This window comes from Helianthus annuus, chromosome 17, assembly GCF_002127325.2.
Source record: "Helianthus annuus cultivar XRQ/B chromosome 17, HanXRQr2.0-SUNRISE, whole genome shotgun sequence".
NCBI lineage: Eukaryota > Viridiplantae > Streptophyta > Magnoliopsida > Asterales > Asteraceae > Helianthus > Helianthus annuus.
In genome coordinates this window covers 139,981,530-140,002,646 of record NC_035449.2, presented here as the reverse complement: position 1 = coordinate 140,002,646, position 21,117 = coordinate 139,981,530, and positions in this window count along the sequence as shown.

Genomic DNA, 21,117 nt, shown 5'->3' with positions numbered 1-21,117 from the left:
CCAAGCATTAGCAGACTTTGTGGCTGATTTCAGTAGTGATTTACAAAAGGAAGCCGAATTGGAAGTCCAGCAGCTGGATGAAACTAGGGATCCTTGGATACTACATACTGACGGATCCTCAAATGTTAAAGGCACGGGGCTTGGTATACTACTAAAATCGCCATAGGGGGACATAATACCCCATTCCATAGCTTGTGAGTTCCAAGCCACTAATAATGAGGCTGAATATGAAGCCTTAATTGCTGGTTTATAAATTGCTAAGCATATGGGGATCAGGTATCTTGAGGTATACGTGGATTCATTGTTGATCACTAATCACTTTAATGGATCCTATGCTGTTAAAGGTGAAAAACTAACCAAATATTTAGAGATAGTCAAAGAATTGGCACTCTCCTTTGTTTCTTTCAGCTTGACACAGGTACCAAGGGAGGAAAATACAGGAGCTGATGCATTGGCCAATCTAGGATCATCTTTGAAGATCCCAGAGGATATAAGTATCCCCATCATCCTTATCCTGGCTCCTGCTATTGAAAATCAGGTGGCCATGGAAATAGAAGAGGATCCTGCAATGATCCCTAGTGAGGATACTCAATCTTGTTTAGGATCATGGATCTCACCAATCATGAGATACTTACAACACGGAGAGATTCCTATGGGAGAAAACCCTAGGGCTTTCAGAATTAAGGTATCTCAATTCACAATCTTAAATAATATGCAGTATAAGCGATCTCTTGCAGGACCATATTTGAGATATATCGAGGATCCTGAAGTTCAAGAAGTTTTAAAAGACTTCCATGAAGGAGATTGTGGAAACCACACTGGGGGTAGGGCATTGTTCTCAAAGATCTTGAGGACAAGATACTACTGGCCAACTATGAGAAGGGATGCTGTGGAGTATGCTAAGAAGTGTGATCCTTGTCAAAAACACAGCAATATCCTTCATCAGCCAGCTGAATTTCTACATCCTATACCATCCTCTTGGCCATTTATGAGATGGGGGATGGATATAGTTGGCAAGCTCCCTAAGGCACCTGGTGGAAAAGTATTCATGGTTGCTTTGACTGACTACTTCTCCAAGTGGATAGAGGCTGAAGCTTTTGCCCAAGTCAGAGAGAAGGAAGTTATATCCTTTATTAAGAGAAACATTATAACTAGATTTGGCATTCCTTCTGAAATTGTATGTGATAATGGTTCCCAATTTATTGGAAGCAGGACTACTAACTTTTGTGACAGTTGGGGGATTAAGATGATAACATCAACACCAGTCCACCCACAAGCCAATGGTCAAGCAAAATCATCCAACAAGATCATCATCAACAATCTGAAGAAGAAACTTGGATCCAAGAAGGGGAAATGGGCAGAGGAATTGCCTTATGTGCTTTGGGCTGATAGGATAACCCCCAAGAATGCTACTGGTCAAACACCTTTCTCTTTGGTGTTTGGGGCAGAATCAGTGATCCCAACAGAAATGGTGGTTCCAACAGCTAGAACAAGTACCCGCGATCCTGAGGAGAATGATGCAAACCTGGCTCAAGACTTGGATACTATTGAAGAAATCAGGGATCTGGCTAGGATAAGGATGGCTAGCTACCAACAAAGAATGGCTGGTGCTTACAACAAAAATATCAGGATAAGGAAATTCCAAGTTGGGGATATGGTATTGAGAAAAGCATTCCAAAATACCACCAATCCTGCTGATGGGAAATTGGCACCAAAATGGGAAGGCCCTTATTTGATCGAAGCCGAAGCAGGAAAGGGGGCATATAGATTGCTTACCATGGAAGGTAATCTGTTACCAAGAGCCTGGAATGCTGTCCACTTGAAAAAATATTTCATGTAAGCAGGATCCTTCTGGCATGAGTGATCCTTACATTGGAAGTATCCTTCAAGGATCCCTGAAGCATCAATGATCCTTACTCTGGTAATGTCCTAAGCTTGAACTATTATTTACATATCTTCTTATTTAAGGATAAGGATCATGTATCCTTCATCCTTCTCTCACGAGATTTTGAGTTCTGATAAGTCCAGGTATCCTTAGCATAATGTCGACAATCTTCAGAAGCAACTCAGATCCTTGGGTTCAACCCCAGTTATCCTTGGGATTGTCCCCAGTTTTTGCCTGTAGCGCACGATGATCCTGGTATAGTTCATGTCTTTGGGACCAGTACCCGCTTTAGGGGCTGATAACCCCATCGTACTGGCTATACCTAGGATCCTACGTATAATGGTAGACGTACCATACATCCGTTCCTAAGGTTTCTAACGTTTTCACGTTAGCTAAGGTTTTGGCATTTTCATGTCACTAAGTTTGGATAGTCGCCAGTGAGGGCCATACTCCAGTTTACACACGATCTTTGGGCTTGTCCCCAGTTATCCTTTGGGCTTGTCCCCAGTGATCCTTTGGGCTTGTCCCCAGTTATCCTTTGGGCATGTCCCCAGTTACTAACTTATCTTTTATATTGGCTTAGTCCCAAGTTATGTTCTATTTTTCAGGTTTTCGAAGTTAAACAATTAAGGATCCTTAATCCTTATTATCCACTAAAGTTTTACTTATGGTTATCCTGATTAAAGGTTAGGATCCTAACTTGGATTCTCAGGTATGATCCTTAACTGTTTTGAATACATTCATTATTTCGACTAACCTTTAGACCTTGACAACTGAACCTATGATCCTTAAAATTATCTACTTTTCGAAGTTTTCGACTATAGGATACTTGATCCTCGATCGTATCCTAAAGTTCTTAAACATAGTTTGTTTAACTTTTCTTACTCAGACAAGTATAAATCAAAACAATTGAAAGAATAAAAGATATACGAGGATAACAACACAAGATAAGCCAAAAAGATTAGAATTATTTTATTAACAAAGGTTTAAAACCCTTCAAAGTTGTCAAAATTGCCAACCCACGTTTCTACCAGCAAAACGTGGCCCGTCCACATGGGTTGGCAAAGGGTGTCCATTGTTTGTGCGGTCATAGCATGCAGGAAATTAAAAGGCGGCAGGATCACAATGGCTTCATCCCCCAAACAGAGGATCCCTCCACCATTTGTAATCCTACCTATTGTCTGAAGGATCCTGGATCCTTAACCCTAAAACTATTGTTCGAGTTACAGACCATAATTGTTTTAAAACATCAACAACCACCAAACAAAAAATTGGGCTCCAGCTATGTCTAGAAGTTTCCTTCATCGCCCAATCCTGCAGCTCAATCCTTCACTGCACCATCACCACCAGCTCCACTTGCCTCTCCAGCATGATCCTTGCCAGCCCCTCCACCCTCAAGCATCGGGATCTCCTCAGCCTCTTCATCATCATCAAGCTCTGCCAGCCTCGCCTTCCAGTCCTCTACGTCCCATATGCTCTTATCGAAGGTAGGATCCTGAGCCTCCGTAGCCATCTGCAGCTGGATCTTATACATGGCTATCGTAGCAGAGACCTTGGCATCCTGGGTGATCTCATGCTTCTCATAATCAAAGTTGATCAGCATTTTGGCAGCATCATCCTTGGTGGCCCGCGGCTCCTTCTCAAGATCAGCAATCTTAAGATCCTTCAGCACACCCATTTGTTGGAGGTCAGCGATTTGGCGGTCTTGATCCTCGACGTGGCCAACATAAGTCTCCATCTCAGCAAATTTCTACAAGGAAAACAAGGCATAACATCAGAAACAAGTGATCCTTAAAACTGTCAGGATACACAAACAGGGGCAGTGATCCTTACCTCGTTGAAGTAGTCCAGGAACTGTTGGCGGAGCAGGGGCAGACCTTGTAAATCCTCAGAGGCCTTTCTCTTCTTTCCTTTACCCCTGATAGGTGCTTTAGGGGCTGAAGAAGTTGGGCTAGCAGCAGGAGTCTTCTTCCTTGAGGATTTGACATTTGTAAGATCATCGATGCCAAACTTTGAAGCAGACTTAGAGGATTTCCCAGCACCTACACAACCAAAATAAGATAAGTATTCTAATTAAACTTGAAAATCCTACATAGAATTACTTTTTAAACGGGGATACTTACTTGACATTGTAACAGAGGCAGAGGATACTTCTAGAGAATCCTGGATGGCAACCTGGAAAGTTCTTATCTCCGGATCAAGCTTCTTAAAGGCCAAGAGTCTCTCTTTTGCAGCAGGAGTCAACCTAAGATGAGCAACGGATATAGCTGCACAATAAACAAGAAAATGTTAGTGATCCTTATCCTAAGGAACAAGTTCTATGGTGATCCTTCCAGGATCCTCTATCCTACCATGGGTAGCCCACTCCTTGGGCAAATCCTTCCCATTAGGGATGGAATCTCTCCTAACAAAAAAGAATCGTCGCTTCCAGTTCAGGTCATTTTTGGTAACTTTGAAAACAGGGTGATCCTCTCCAGCTTTTCGCTTGAACAAGTACTGGTGGGATCCAAAAGTGGTAAGATCATACATCTCAGCCAACTCCGCCATACCAAGGTCAATCCCCTCTTGTTCAATGATCCTCTCAAGGGTGTATAACACCCTCCAGATCATCGGCATAGCCTGGATATAGCAAATGCCGGTAAGGGAGAAAAAGGATTGAGTGAACTGAGGGAAAGGATACGAGTATCCTATCATAAAAGGAGTGACCGGGAAAGCTACCCAAGTCTCAGAGGTGAAATCACTCAAAGCGGTAGGGCTAAAAGACTTGAAAAGGGTGTTCGCCGGAAAGCAATGTCGGATTTTGTCGATTTGAGGGTCGGGAAAACAACACCTCTCGGTGGGGGAATCTTTGATGATCCCTTGACCCTTCAAGGGGCTGTTCTTCTTGGGATCCTTGCAGGGAGAATTCCGGAGCAACATCTTTTACAGAAGAATGGAAAGAAGAAGAAAAACAGAGCAAGAGAGAAGAAGATGAAAAGGAGAATACCTGGTTGATCTTCTGAATACGGTTATAAAGGGAGTTGCTTTGAATTTAAATGCATTCGATCCTATCCCTATTTCTATTTATAATGATGATTTGTTCAGGGCTGTCACTTCCATGACGTCAGATCGCAACGGATAGTTCCATCTTAACGGCTATATATCCGTGAGTTAGTTATGGATAAGACCGGCAAAATATAACTCGCTTATATTAGATAAATACTCCTTATATTTTGGGGGCAATTGTTAGGGCTGGATTTTTATGACCTATGATCCTTACATGTGATCCTAACAAGTGATCCTTGCTTCTTTGGCAGATAGTGATCCTCAGAGGAGCTCCAGGATCAGGATCACGGATCATCCTAAGGATCCTCATACTAACGACTGTTCTCTTTGGACTTAATGTTATCTTGCAGGAATTACGAGTTGGATCTGGTCTTAGCAACGTAAACAAGGCATCTGTCACGCTAATCTCGCACATGCATAATCAAAGATGGACGTTATGAAGAATATGGAAACTCAGCACAATTCAAGGGCGATTATTTAGGCTAAATTTACTTCTATTTCTAAAGGGATAACGAGCTAGTAGTTAGGTGATTTGCCTAAAATAGAACCACACACACTTGTATAAATGGCACTCTTGAACATTCGGAAGACACAACACATTTCTCACACGCTTTAGCATACGATACTATAGTGATCCTTGTACCTAGCTCGTTACCATCCGAAGTTGTAAACATTGTTTGTTATATTGAAGTTTGGTGATCGGTAGTTTCCATCACCCGAGGTTTTTTATGCCGGAGATCATTCATTGATCAAGGGCTTTTTCCTCGTATAAATCCTTGTGTCACTTGTGCAATTTTCATTATAGTGATCCTTATCTTTGTTCATCAAACCAAGCATCATTCCCCGTTTACAAAGAGATTTTGGTTGCATTATCCTTGTGGGATTTTTGACCAAAACAATCACTATCTCTTTCTTCAACAAATTTCATTTTGTTGGCCGCAGAGTGCATGGCTACTTTTTCATGCTCAGAGAAATCGGAACCACTGAACTTCCTACATTGAATCTGATGCCGCTTGAGCTTTCTGGTTGCAAATGAGTAGTGTTTTGGTCAAAAATCAAGCAAAGATAATGCAACCAAATCTTTTGTTGTGAGGTGTGATGCTTGAATCAATGAACAATGCTAAGGATAACAATAAAATGTAATGAACAAACGACACAAGGATTTATACGAGGAAAAAGCCCTTGATCAAGAGTTGATCTCTGGCATAAAAAACCTCGGGTGATGGAAACTACCGATCACCAACTAAGATTAAACAATAAAAGATTACAACTCGTGATGATAACAAGCTTGTTACAAGGATCACTAGTGTGTAATGTGCAAAAAAGTGTATGAAATCGTCAAGCAATGTTCGAGAGCCAACTGAGAGCAGTTATAAGTGTGTGTGTATGCCGAATATAGCAAAAGTGTTCTCATCAAGCTTGTTATCCCCATTGAAATTAGAAATAACTACAATAACAAACAATCCGACAATTACGCGAGCCCCCCACGATCTCCATAACGTTCATGAGAGTTTAGCCCGTGTGGAATATTATGGGAATATGCTCCAAGAACTTCGGTAAGACTTGGTCCATGCTTCAGCTCCTGCAAAACAGCTTCATATTCGAAATAGACAACCGTTAGTGTGAGGATAACAATAATGATCCTAAATCCTGATCCTGCAATACTCCCTGAGGATCACTAATTCAAACAGAATTAAGGATCCTTGATCCCGGCTGCACTTGAGGATCCATGATCCTGAGGATTATAAAATCCTCCCCTAACAATTGCCCCCAAAATATAAGGAGTGAAATGCAAATTGCCGAGTTATATTTTATTGATCCTATCTGTAACAAACTAACGGATATATAGCCGTTAGGATAGAACTATCCGTTACAGATCCTACATCACCTGAAATGACATCCCTGCAAAATCATGATTATAAATTCAAGTTAGAGATAAGGGTTGAGGAGCATTTAAACTCGTGCGTTACATCCTTTAAATCCTCATCCGAAGATCAAACAGGTATTTCTTCCTCTCCTTTTCTCTTCTCATTCCTATTCTGTTCCTTCTTTTCTCATAATCACAGTGAAGCTACGATCATCCCCTGCTAAGGATCGTCATAAAGAAGATTCATTGCAAGGCCAGGGGATCATCAAGGATTCCCCGAAGGAACGATGCTGCTTTACCGATCCCGAAATCGACAGGATTCGCCATTGCTTTCTGGCGGACTCTGTTTTCAAACACTTTGATCCCACAACCCTGAGCGACTTTGTTTCTGAATCCTGGGTTACCTTTCCAGTCACCCCATTCTTGATAGGATACTCCTATCCTTTTCCTACTTTTACCCAGTCTTTCTGCTCTCTTACGGGCATCTCCTATGTCCAGGCAATGCCTATGATTTGGAGGGTTCTGCACACCTTCGAAAGGATCATAGAGCAGGAGGGCATAGAACTAGGTATGTCCGAACTTGCTGAACTGTACAAGCTTGTAAGCCATGGTTCACACCGATTTTTATTCAAACATAAGCCTGGTGAACCTCATCCAATTCTAAAAACCACCAAAAATGATACCAACTGGAAGAAGTGATTCTTCTTTGTCAGGAGGGATTCCATCCCAAATGGGAAGGATCTTCCTAGAGAATGGGCCACCCATGGTAGGATAAAGGATCCTTAAAGAAGGATCATAGGATAACCCTGGTCCTATAAGGATAACTGATTTCTTCTTTCTTGTTTGCAGCGATTTCCGTCTCTCACCTCATTCCATCACCTGCAACGAAGGAAAGGATCACCGCCTTCTGGAGTCTTGATCCTACGATAAGATCATTCCAAGCAATCACCAAGGATTCTCAAGAAGTGTCCTCAGGTTCTGTCACGATGTCAAGTAAGTATCCATGCTTATATGTAGTTAAATATTTTAAATAGAACAAGAATACTTATCTGTTGTTTTGAATTGACAGGCGCTGGAAAATCATCCAAGTCTGCCTCTCGCTTCAGCATTAGTGATCTCAGCAACGTTGGTCCCCGATCCGCAAAAAAAAAGCTGCTGCTAGCCCGAGCACAATAATCCCCAAGCCTGTGACCTCCAAAGGTGGGAAGAAAAGAAAGGCCACCGAAGCTGAAGACCTTGACGGGCTGTCCCTCACCCGCCATTAATTCGAGGAGTATTTCTCTGAGGTAAGGATCCTGGATCCTGACTGAGTATCCTGCCCAGTTAAGGATCACAAGTTCTGAACTTTACTGTGTCTTTTGCAGAAATTTGCCAAGATCCAAATGTTGTATGACGCATATGTTGAAGAAGCTGAACAGAAACATCTGGAGTTTCATAAAACTTTCCTAGCCAAGGATCAGACCATCTCCTCTCTCGAAAAGGACCTCAACCAATCAAAGAAGCAGGTGGTTGCCACTCAGATAAATGCTGATTACGAGAAGCGTGAGATCATGGAGGATGCTAAAGTCTCTGCTGCCATCACTATGTACAAGATAAAACTGCAGATGGCCCAAGAAGCTGAGAATCCTGACTTCGACAGGAGCACTTGGGACAAGGAGGGCTGGAAGGCAAAATTGGCGGAGCTGGAGGATGAGGAGGAGGCTACCAAGGTCCTGGCAATCGAGGCAAGTGGCAGCGGGAAGGATCAAGCTGAAGGTGATGCTGGTGGAGAAGCGGCCAAGGTGTGAGCTGCTGAAATGGGCGATGATGGACATTTCTAGACACAGCCAGAGCCCATTTTTTAGAATTTGGTAGTTTTTTGGTTGTGATATTTTGAAACAATATTGGGTTGTACTTGAACAATAGTTTTTAGGTTTATGGATCATGGATCCTTGGACAATAGGTAGGGTAATAGGTGGTGGATGGATCCTCTGTTTGGGGGATGAAGCCACTTGTTATCCTACCCTCTTTTATTTCCTGCACTCTTATGACCAGTTAAACAATGGACACCTTTTGCCAACCCAAGTGGACGGGCCACGTATTGCTGGTAGAAACTTGGGTTAGCAATTTTGACAACCTTAAAAGGGTTTAACTTTGTGAATAAATAAAACTTTAACTTTTTGGCTATCTCCCGTGTTGTTATCCTTGTGAATTCTTTACTCTCCAACTGTTGTTATATATTTTGTTTAAATTTATTAAGTAAAGAAGAAAAATAGAACAAATTATATTTTAAAAGTTTTAGTATATGATCAAAGATCAAATATCCTATAGTCGATAAGTTCAGAAAAGTTATGCAACTTAAAGATCATTAGTTCTATTGTCAAAGAATAAGGGTCACTTATATAGATTAAATAAAAATGAACAACGATCATACCTGAGAATCCAAGTTAGGATCCTAGCTCCTTTGTAATTATAATCAGGATAATCAAAAGACAAACCTTAGTAGAAGGTAAGGATCAAGGATCCTTGCTTGTTTAGCTTCAAAAACCTGAAATAGAATATAACTTGGAACTAAGCCAATATAAGAGAAAAGTTAGTAACTGGGGACAAGCCCAACAATTCTGGGGACAAGCCCAATATACAGGGGACAAGCCCAAAGGATAACTGGGGACAAGCCCAAAGGATCTTGTGTAGACTAGAGTATGGCCCTCACTAGCGACTATCCAAACTTAGTGACATGAAAATGCCAAAACCTTAGCTAACGTGAAAACGTTAGAAACCTTAGGAACGGATGTATGGTATGTCTACCATTATACGTAGGATCCCGGATACAGCCAGTATAATGAAATTGTCAGCCCCTAAAGCGAGTACTGGTCCCATTGCCATGAACTGTACCAGGATCATCGTGCGCTGCTGACAATACTAGGGACAGGCCCAAACTGGAGACTAGCCCAAAGAACTGGGGTCAAGCCCAAATTACTGGGGTCAAGCCCAAGTTACTGGGGTCAAGCCCAAATTACTGGGGTCAAGCCCAAAGAACTGGGGTCAAGCCCAAAGAACTGGGGTCAAGCCCAAATAACTTGATATTTATGTGGAGACTTATCCTCTGCTAAGGATACCCAAACCTTCTGCAAAACTTAGAAACAAGTGAAAGGAGGATAAAGGATCCAGGATCCTTATCCTTATATACATGATATTTGAAGAATTAAACAGTTTGAAATAAAATTATTACCACAACGAGGATCCTTCATCCTGCAAGGATCCTTCAAGGATCATTATCGGCTAAGGATCATGGATGCTTATCACATGAAATACTTTTTTAGGTGGACAGCATTCCAAGCTCTTGGCAGCAAATCACCTTCCATTGTTAGCAACCGATATGCCCCTTTTCCTGCTTCAGCTTCAATCAAATACGGGCCTTCCCACTTTGGTGCCAACTTTCCATCAGCAGGATTGGTGGTATTCTGAAATGCTTTCCCCAGTACCATATCACCAACTTGGAATTTCCTGATCCTGACATTCTTATTGTAAGATCCAGCTATCCTTTGTTGATAACTGGCCATCCTTATCCTTGCCAAATCCCTGAGTTCTTCTATGGTATCCAGGTCTTGAACCAAGTTTTCAGCATTTCTTTCAGGATCACGGATGCTTGTTCTTGCAGTAGGAACTACCATTTCTGTAGGAATCACTGATTCTGCTCCAAATACTAAAGAGAATGGAGTTTGGCCAGTACCATTTCTGTAGGAATCACTGATTCTTTTTTAAGCTGTTGATGATAATCTTGTTGGATGATTCTGCTTGTCCGTTAGCTTGTGAGTGGACTGGTGTTGATGTTATCATCTTAATCCCCCAGCTGTCACAAAAGTTAGTAGTTCTACTCCCAATAAATTAGGATCCATTATCACAGACAATTTCAGAAGGAATACCAAATCTAGTAATAATATTTCTTTTGATAAAGGATATCACTTCTTTTTCTCTGACTTGAGCAAAGGCTTCAGCCTCTGTCCATTTTGAGAAATAGTCAGTCACAGCAAGCATGAATACTTTTCCACCAGGTGCCTTGGGAAGTTTACCAACTATATCCATCCCCCATCTCATTAATGGCCAGGAAGAGGGTATAGGATGCAAGAGCTCTGCTGGTTGATGAAGGATATTACTATGTCTTTGGCAAGGATCACATCTTTTAGCATAATCCACAGCATCCTTCTTCATAGTAGGCTAATAGTATCCTGTTCTCAGGATCCTTGAGAATAATGCCCTGCCCCCAGTGTGGTTTCCACAATATCCTTCATGAAGATCCTTTAAGACTTCTTGGGTTTCAGGATCCTCAATGCACCTTAGATATGGTCCTGCAAGAGATCGTTTATATAACATGTTATTCAATATTGTAAACTGAGATACCTTAATTTTGAAAGCCCTGGGGTTTTCTCCTGTAGGGATCTCTCCATGTTGGATATATCTTATGATCGGAAGGATCCAGGATCCTGAATTTGATTGTGCACCATCACTAGGTATGATTGCAGAATCCTCTCCTATCTCCATAGCCACATGATCTTCAATAGCAGGATTTAGGATATGGATAATAGGGATTTTGATATCCTCTGGGATCTTCAAGGATGATTCTAAATTGGCCAATGCATCAGCTTCTGCATTCTCTTCTCTTGGTACCTGTGTCAAACTAAAAGATACAAAAGAGAGTGCCAATTCTTTGACTATCTCTAAATATTTGATTAGTTTTTCACCTTTAACAGCGTAGGATCCATTAAAGTGATAAGTGATTAATAATGAATCTACATGTACCTCAAGATACCTGATCCTCATATGCTTGGCAATTTGCAAACCGGCTATCAAGGCTTCATATTCAGCCTCATTGTTAGTAGTTTGGAACTCACAGGCTATAGAGTGGGGTATTATGTCCCCCTGTGGCGATTTTAGTAGTATTCCAAGCCCAGTTCCTTTTACATTAGAGGCTCCATCAGTGAAGAGTATCCAAGGATCCTTAGTTTCCTCTAGCTGTTAGACTTCTAATTCAGCTTCCCTTTGCAAGTCACTACTGAAATCTGCCACAAAGTCAGCTAAGGCTTGGGATTTAATGGCGGTTCTAGGCTCATATCTTATATCATAAGCACTGAGCTTCACTGCCCACTTGTTTTGGTAAAAAATCTAACGAGGATAATGCAACCAAACTCTTAGTTATGGGGAATGATGCTTGAAATGATGAACAATGATAAGGATCACTTAAATGTAAATTGCACAAGTGACACGAAGATTTATACGAGGAAAAAGCCCTTGATCAATGAATGATCTCCGGCATAAAAAACCTCAAGTGATGGAAACTACCGATCACCAAGTTCAAATTAACCAACCAATGTTTACAACTTCGGATAGTAACGAGCAAGGTACAAGGATCACTATGGTGTAATGTGCAAGAATGTGGAAAAAATGTGAAGTGTTTTGCCGAATGCTCAAGAGTGCAGTTGTACGAGTGTGTGTAGCTGAAATTAGCCAAGTGTTTTTTCTACTAGCTCGTTACCCCTTTTAAAAATAGAAGTTCACTAGCCTAACAAACTATCCGCAATTCGTGCCAAACTCCCACGTTCTCCACAACGTCCATTTCCGGTTAAACGTGTGCGAAATAAGCGTGGAATATTCCTTAGTAACGTTGCCAAGACCAGGTCCAACTTGTAACTCCTGCAAAACAATACGAAATTCAAAGAGAACAATCGTTAGTATAAGGATCCTTAGGATGATCCATGATCTTGATCCTGTAGCTCTTCTGAGGATCACTATCTGCCACAGAAGTAAGGATCACTATTAGGATATCATGTAAGGATCACAGGTCATTAAAAATCCTGCCCTAACAATTGCCCCCAAAATATAAGGAGTAATTATGTAACAATGACGAGTTATATTTTGCTGATCTTATCCGTAACTAACTAACGGATATATAGCCGTTGTAATCGAACTATCCGTTGCGATCCTGACGTCACGGAAGTGACAACCCTGCACAAATCATGATTATAAATAGAGATAGTGATAGGATCGTTTGCATTTAAATTCAAGAACTTCTCCCTTTATAACCGCATTTAGAAGATCAAACAGGTATTCTCCCCTTCATCTTCTTTCTTTTGCTTGCTCTGTTTCTCCTCTTATCTATTCCGTTCAAAATGTTGCTCCGGAACTCCCCTGCTAAAGATCACCGGAAGGAAAGCCCCTTCAAGAGTCAAGGGATCATCACAGATTCCACTAAAGAACGCTGTATTTTCACCGATCCTCAAATTCACAGGGTCCGGTACTGTTTTCCCGCAAACACTGTATTCAAACCCTATGATCCTTCTGCCCTGAGCGATCATACTTCTGATTCATGGGTTGCCTTCCCTGTGACCCCGTTTGCCATAGGTTACATGTATCCCTTTCCAGTTTTCACCCAGTCCTTCTTCTCCCTAACCGGCATCTCTTATATCCAAGCCATGCCGATGATCTGGAGGGTTTTACATACCCTTGAGAGGATCATCGAGCAGGAGGGGATAGATTTAGGCATGGCTGAGTTAGGGGAACTGTATGATCTTACCACCTTTGGTTCCCATCGTTATCTGTTCAAACGAAAACCTGGGGAGGAGCACCCAATCTTCAAGGCTACCAAAAACGACACCAACTGGAAGCGGCGCTTCTTTTTTGTGAGAAGAGATACCATCCCTGATGGGAAGGATTTACCCAAGAAATGGGCTACCCATGGTAGGATGGAGGATCCTGAGAAGGATCACCAGAGAACCTTTCTATATGAGGATCACTGATATTATTTGGGGAATTGGCCTGTAATAATCCCACCTAGACCTTATTGGCCATTAATAATCCCACCTCAGAATATTCCCCCCACTAGTCCCACCTTTCACCTAATTTTCCTACAATGGTCCCCTCGTTAAAAAAACTTAACGGAGTTAAGATTTTATCCAAATTACAAACATAATTTTTAGGGCTTTTGATCAGAACGATGATACAAGTCCACTGATGTAAAACTTACTTCGAAATGGTGCTCCAAGTGACTTGATTTTGGTTAATTGGAAATTTAAACACCCGAATGGAAGCGTTGTTTTCATCGTTTGGAGCACCGTTTCGAGGCAAGTTTTACATCAATGGACTCATATCGTCGTTCTAATCAAAAGCCCTAAAAAACCTGTTTGTAATTTGGAAAAAAATTTAACTCCGTTAAGTTTTTTTAACGGAGGACCATTGTAGGAAAAATAGGTGAAAGGTGGGACTGGTGGGGGGAATATTCTGAGGTGGGATTATTAATGGCCAATAAGGTCTAGGTGGGATTATTACAGGCCAATTTCCCATATTATTTTGCTTTCTTGTTGTGCAGTTATCTCCATTTCACACCTTAGATTGACTCCTGCTGCTAAAGATAGACTCTTGGCCTTCAAGAGACTTGATCCTGAAACAAGAACTTTCAAGACTACCACCCAAGATTCTCAGGAAGTATCCTCTGCTTCTGTCACAATGTCAAGTAAGTATCCTTGTTTAAAGATTCAATTAAATAATGAAATTCAAGTAAAATTAAGATACTTATCTTGTTTTGGTTATGTAGGTGCTGGAAAATCCACCAAGTCTGCTTCAAAGTTCAGCATCACCGATCTCACCAATGTCAAATCCTCGAGGAAGAAGACTCCTGCCAGCCCAACTGCTTCAATCCCCAAGGCACCCCTCAGAGGGAAGGGAGGCAAGAAGAGAAAGGCCTCCGAAGCTGAGGATCTGCAAGGTCTGCCTCTGATCCGCCAACAGTTCCTGGACTACTTTAATGAGGTAAGGATCACTGTCCCTGCTTGTACATCCTGCTTGTTTTAGGATCATTTGGCCCTGACATTATCCTTTGTCTCCCTTGTAGAAATTTGCTGAGATAGAGACCTATGTTGGCCATGTTGAGGATCAGGATAGCCGATCTTCAGAAGGATCTCCAGACCACCAAGAATGAAGCTGCCAAGATGCTGATCAACTTTGACTATGAGAAGCACGAGATCACCCAGGATGCTAAGGTCTCCGCCGCCATAGCAATGTACAAGATCCAGCTGCAAATGGCCATGGAAGCTCAGGATCCTGCTTTTGACAAGAGCACCTGGGATGTGGAGGGCTGGAAGGCAAGGCTGGCTGAACTGGAGGAAGATGAAGAGGCTGAGGAGATCCTGACACTTGAGGCTGGAGGCAGTGGCAAGGATCAGGGTGGTGAGGCAAGTGGAGCTGGTGGTGAGGATGCAGCGAAGGTCTAAGCTGCAGGATTGGGCGATGAAGGAAACTTCAAGACATAGCCGGAGCCCAATTTTTTTTTGTTTAGTGGTTGTTTTGTTGAACAATGATGGTCTGTACTTGTGAACAATAGTTTTAGGATTAAGGATCTAGGATCCTTCAGACAATAGGCAGGATTGCAACTGGTGGAGGGATCCTCTGTTTGGGGGATGAAAGCATTGTGATCCTGCCGCCTTTATGTTCCTGCACAACTTCAAACCTATTATCATGGACACCCTTTACCTACCCCAGCGGACGGGCCACGTTTTGCTGGTAGATGCTTGGGGTAGGTCATTTTGACAACCTTTGAAGGGTTAGTCTTTTTTGTTAATAAATAAAATCTTAACCTTTTGTCACTTATCCTGTGTTGTTATCCTTTTGGTTCCTTTGATTCTCAATTGTTTTGGTATACATTTATTAAATTAGTAGTTTTAAATAAGTCAGATTGAAATCATTTAGGATATGATCCTTGATCAAATATCCTATAGTTGAAAAATCCCAAAAAGTAGTATATGTTTTAAGGATCATAAGTTCAGTTGTCAAAGTATAAGGGTTATTCAAATAAACAATGAATAGAATTGAAATAGTTAAGGATCATACCTGAGGATCCAAGTTAGGATCCTAACTATAATCAGGATAACTATAAGATAGACCGTAGGGAGAGATAAGGATCAAGGATCCTTAGTTGTTAAACTTCAAGGACCTGAAATAGATTATGACTTGGGACTAAGCCAATATAAGATAAGAGTTAGCAACTGGGGACAAGCCCAATGATAACTGGGGACAAGCCCAAGGATAACTAGGGACAAGCCTAAGGATGACTGGGGACAAGCCCAAGGATAACTGGGGACAAGCCCAAGGATCGTATGTAAACTGGAGTATGGCCCTAACTGGCGACTATCCAAACTTAGTGACATGATAATGCCAAAACCTTAGCTAACGTGAAAACGTTAGAAACCTTAGGAACGGATGTATGGTACGTCTACCATTATACGTAGGATCCTAGGTATAGCCAGTACAATGGAATTATCAGCCCCTAAAGCGAGTACTGGTCCCAATGCCTTGAACTATACTAGGATCATCATGCGCTACAGGCGAAACTGGGGTCAAGCCCGAATAACTGGGGTTAAACCCAAGGATCTTGATTGCTTCTGTAGATAATCAACATTATGCTAAGGATACCTGAACTTTCAAAACTCAAAGTCTTATGAGAGAAGGGTAAAGGACACATGATCCTTATCCTTGTATGAGAAAATCAATAAAGGAAATAGTTCAAGATTAGGACATTACCAAGGTAAGGATCATTGATGCTTTAAGGATCCTTCAAGGATAACTCTAATGTAAGGATCATATGCACCAGGAGGATCCTGCTCACATAAAATATTTCTTCAAATGAACAGCATTCCAAGCTCTTGGTAACAAATCACCTTCCATGGTTAGCAATCTATATGCCCCCTTTCCTGCTTCAGCTTCAATCAAATAAGGGCCTTCCCATTTCGGTGCCAACTTTCCATCAGCAGGATTGGTGGTATTCTGAAATGCTTTTCTTAATACCATATCTCCAACTTGGAACTTCCTGATCCTGACATTTTTGTTGTAAGCACCAACCATTCTTTGTTGATAACTAGCCATCCTTATCCTAGCCAGATCCCTGATTTCTTCAATAGTATCCAAGTCTTGAGCCAAGTTCTTATCATTTTCCTCAGGATCACGGGTATTTGTTCTAGCAGTTGGAACCACCATTTCTGTTGGGATCACTGATTCTACCCCAAATACCAAAGAGAATGGTGTTTGACCAGTAGCATTCTTGGGGGTTGTCCTATCAGCCCAAAGCACATAAGGTAATTCTTCTGCCCATTTCCCTTTCTTGGATCCAAGTTTCTTCTTCAAATTGTTGATGATGATCTTGTTGGATGATTCTGCTTGACCATTAGTTTGTGGGTGGACTGGTGTTGATGTTATCATCTTAATCCCCCAGCTGTCACAAAAGTTAGTGGTTCTGCCCCCAATAAATTGGGAACCATTATTGTTTTGGTCAAAAATCACACAAGGATAATGCAACCAAACTCTTTGTAAACGGGGAATGATGCTTGGTTTGATGAACAAAGAAAAGGATCACTATAATGAAAATTGCACAAGTGACACAAGGATTTATACGAGGAAAAAGCCCTTGATCAATGAATGATCTCTGGCATAAAAAACCTCGGGTGATGGAAACTACCGATCACCAAACTTCAATATAACAACTAATGGTTACAACTTCGGATGGTAACGAGCTAGGTACAAGGATCACTATAGTATCGTGTGCTAAAGCGTGTGAGAAATGTGTCGTGTCTTCCGAATGTTCAAGAGTGCCATTTATACAAGTGTGTGTGGTTCTATTTTAGGCAAATCACCTAACTATTAGCTCGTTACCCCTTTAGAAATAGAAGTAAATTTAGCCTAAATAATCGCCCTTGAATTGTGCTGAGTTTCCATATTCTTTATAACGTCCATCTTTGATTATGCATGTGCGAGATTAGCGTGACAGATTCCTTGTTTACGTTGCTAAGACCAGATCCAACTCGTAATTCCTGCAAGATAACATTAAGTCCAAAGAGAACAGTCGTTAGTATGAGGATCCTTAGGATGATCCGTGATCCTGATCCTGGAGCTCCTCTGAGGATCACTATCTGCCAAAGAAGCAAGGATCACTTGTTAGGATCACATGTAAGGATCATAGGTCATAAAAATCCAGCCCTAACAATTGCCCCCAAAATATAAGGAGTATTTATGTAATATAAACGAGTTATATTTTGTTGAATCTTATCTATAACTAACGCAACGGATATATAGCCGTTAAGGTGGAACTATCCATTGCGATCTGACGTCATGGAGGTGACAGCCCTGCACAATCATGATTATAAATAGAAATAGGGATAGGATCGAATGCATTTAAATTCAAAGCAACTCCCTTTATAACCGTATTCAGAAGATCAACCAGGTATTCTCCTTTTCATCTTCTTCTCTCTTGCTCTGTTTTTCTTCTTCTTTCCATTCTTCTGTAAAGATGTTGCTCCGGAACTCCCCCTGCAAGGATCCTAAGAAGAACAGCCCCTTAAAGGGTCAAGGGATCATCAAAGATTCCCCCTCCGAGAGGTGTTGCTTCACCGACCCTCAAATCGATAAAATCCGTCGTTGTTTCCCAGCGGAAACCCTTTTCAAGTCTTTTAGTCCTACCGCTTTGAGTGATTTCATCTCTGAGACTTGGGTAGCTTTCCCGGTCACCCCTTTCTTGATAGGATATTCGTATCCTTTTCCTCAATTCACCCAATCATTTTTCTCCCTTACCGGCATCTGCTATATCCAGGCTATGCCGATGATCTGGAGGGTGTTATACACCCTTGAAAGGATCATCGAGCAAGAGGGGATTGACCTTGGTATGGCGGAGTTGGGTGAGATGTATGATCTTACAACTTTTGGATCCCACCGATATTTGTTCAAGCGAAAAGCTGGAGAGGATCACCCTGTTTTCAAAGTGACCAAAAATGACACGAACTGGAAGCGACGATTCTTTTTTGTTAGGTGAGATTCCTTCCCTAATGGGAAGGATTTGCCCAAGGAGTGGGCTACCCATGGTAGGATAGAGGATCCTGGACGGATCACCATAGAACTTGTTCCTTAGGATAAGGATCACTAACATTTTCTTGTTTATTGTGCAGCTATATCCGTTGCTCATCTTAGGTTGACTCCTGCTGCCAAAGAGAGACTCTTGGCCTTTAAGAAGCTTGATCCGGAGATAAGAACTTTTCAGGTTGCCATCCAGGATTCTCAAGAAGTATCCTCTGCCTCTGTCACAATGTCAAGTAAGTATCCTCATTTAAAAAGTAATTCTATGTAGGATTTTCAAGTTTAATTAGAATACTTATCTTATTTTGGTTGTGTAGGTGCTGGGAAATCCTCTAAGTCTGCTTCAAAGTTTGGCATCGATGATCTTACAAATGTTAAATCCTCAAGGAAGAAGACTCCTGCTGCCAGCCCAACCGCTTCAGCCCCTAAAGCACCTATTAGGGGTAAAGGAAAGAAGAGAAAGGCCTCTGAGGATTTACAAGGTCTGCCCCTGCTCCGCCAACAATTCCTGGACTAATTCAACGAGGTAAGGATCACTGCTCCTGTTTGTGTATCCTGACAGTTTTGAGGATCACTTGTTTCTGATGTTATGCCTTGCTTTCCTTGCAGAAATTTGCTGAGATAGAGACTTATGTTGGCCACGTCGAGGATCAAGACCGCCAAATTGCTGACCTCCAACAAATGGGTGTGCTGAAGGATCTTAAGATTGCTGATCTTGAGAAGGAGCTCCGGGTCACCAAGGATGATGCTACGAAAATGCTGATCAATTTTGATTATGAGAAGCATGAGATCACCCAGGATGCCAAGGTCTCTGCTGCAATAACCATGTATAAGATCCAGCTGCAGATGGCTATGGAGGCTCAGGATCCTGCCTTCGACAAAAGCACATGGGATGTAGAGGGTTGGAAGGCGAGGCTGGCAGAGTTGGAGGATGATGATGAAGCTGAGGAGATCCCGATGCTTGAGGGTGGAGGCGCTGGCAAAGATCAGGGTGGAGAGGCAAGTGGAGCCGGTGGTGATGGTGCAGCGAAGGATTGAGCTGCAGGATTGGGCGATGAAGGAAACTTCTAGACATTGCCGGAGCCCAAATTTTTGTTTGGTGGTTGTTGATGTTTTTTAAAACAATTATGGTCTGTAATTTGAACAATAGTTTTAGGGTTAAGGATCCAGGATCCTTCAGATAATAGGTAGGATTACAAATGGTGGAGGGATCCTCTGTTTGGGGGATGAAGCCATTGTGATCCTGCCGCCTTTTAATTTCCTGCATGCTATGACCGCACAAACAATGGACACCCTTTGCCAACCCATGTGGACGGGCCACGTTTTGCTGGTAGAAGCGTGGGTTGGCAATTTTGACAACTTTGAAGGGTTTTAAACCTTTGTTAATAAAATAACTCTAATCTTTTTGGCTTATCTCGTATTGTTATCCTTTTTGTGACAACTCAAATTTCCACGATTCCTATCTTCGCATCTATTACACGTTAATTGTTTGGATGGTTTGTCTGTTTGTTTACACGATCGGTTTGTTTCACTACTGTACGCGTTTGTGATACATTGAGTCATATTGTGATTGTCATGTTATGCAAGTGTTGCTTCGTGTTTATGTATGGTGTGTATTATACGAGTATAGGTTATCAATACATGTTGGTATTATGTTATTATGGTACAACTAAAATGTGCACCCCATAAAAACACACACCTCACGAAAACACTCCATGTGTTTTCGTCCACTATTGTGGCCTACAAAATCAACTTATGGGCTTCGGCCCAGTAGCGATTTAAATATAGGATTTGCTTTAAACCATGCACAAAAATCGATAACTGATAGAAACCCTAGGGTCTCTCTGTGTACGACGGCAACTATCTTTCCATCCAACTCTCTCTACATCCGAAGCCAGATTCCTCGTGTTTAACCATACCATCGTTCGGTTAGTGTTTTATTTATTTAAGTTTGTTTTCATTCTTAATGTATGGCAATACTATGAACATGATATACAAATGATGAGTGATGATTTAATGCATGTGTGATGCTTTGGAAATGCAATCGATCGGATAATGATCTTTCAAAATTGTCGGCCATTATTCTTATATTTGCATGTGAGTGTCAGAAACCATGTGGGTTCTATTTGTGTTCTTAAACTATATAAGATGCTAAAATGGATTCATTGTCATAACTGTCAATTACAAACAAGGCTTAGTAATATCTTAAATGGATTGACGGTTGTTGTCAGTCATTATAAATTGGAAAAGATGTAGCATGTGAACAATTTTAGTGACCCAATACATTGCCGCCCACCAAAAAGAACCGGTCCAGTAATCTCTTTTGAAACCTTAAACTATTGTCGGCCATTGAGTTTTAAATAATCCTTTTGACAACTTTAAACAATAATCGGTCCAATCATGTCTTGTCTTGGGCGGCTAGTTTTGTTTTCACTCTTTGTGCATAGCCAAG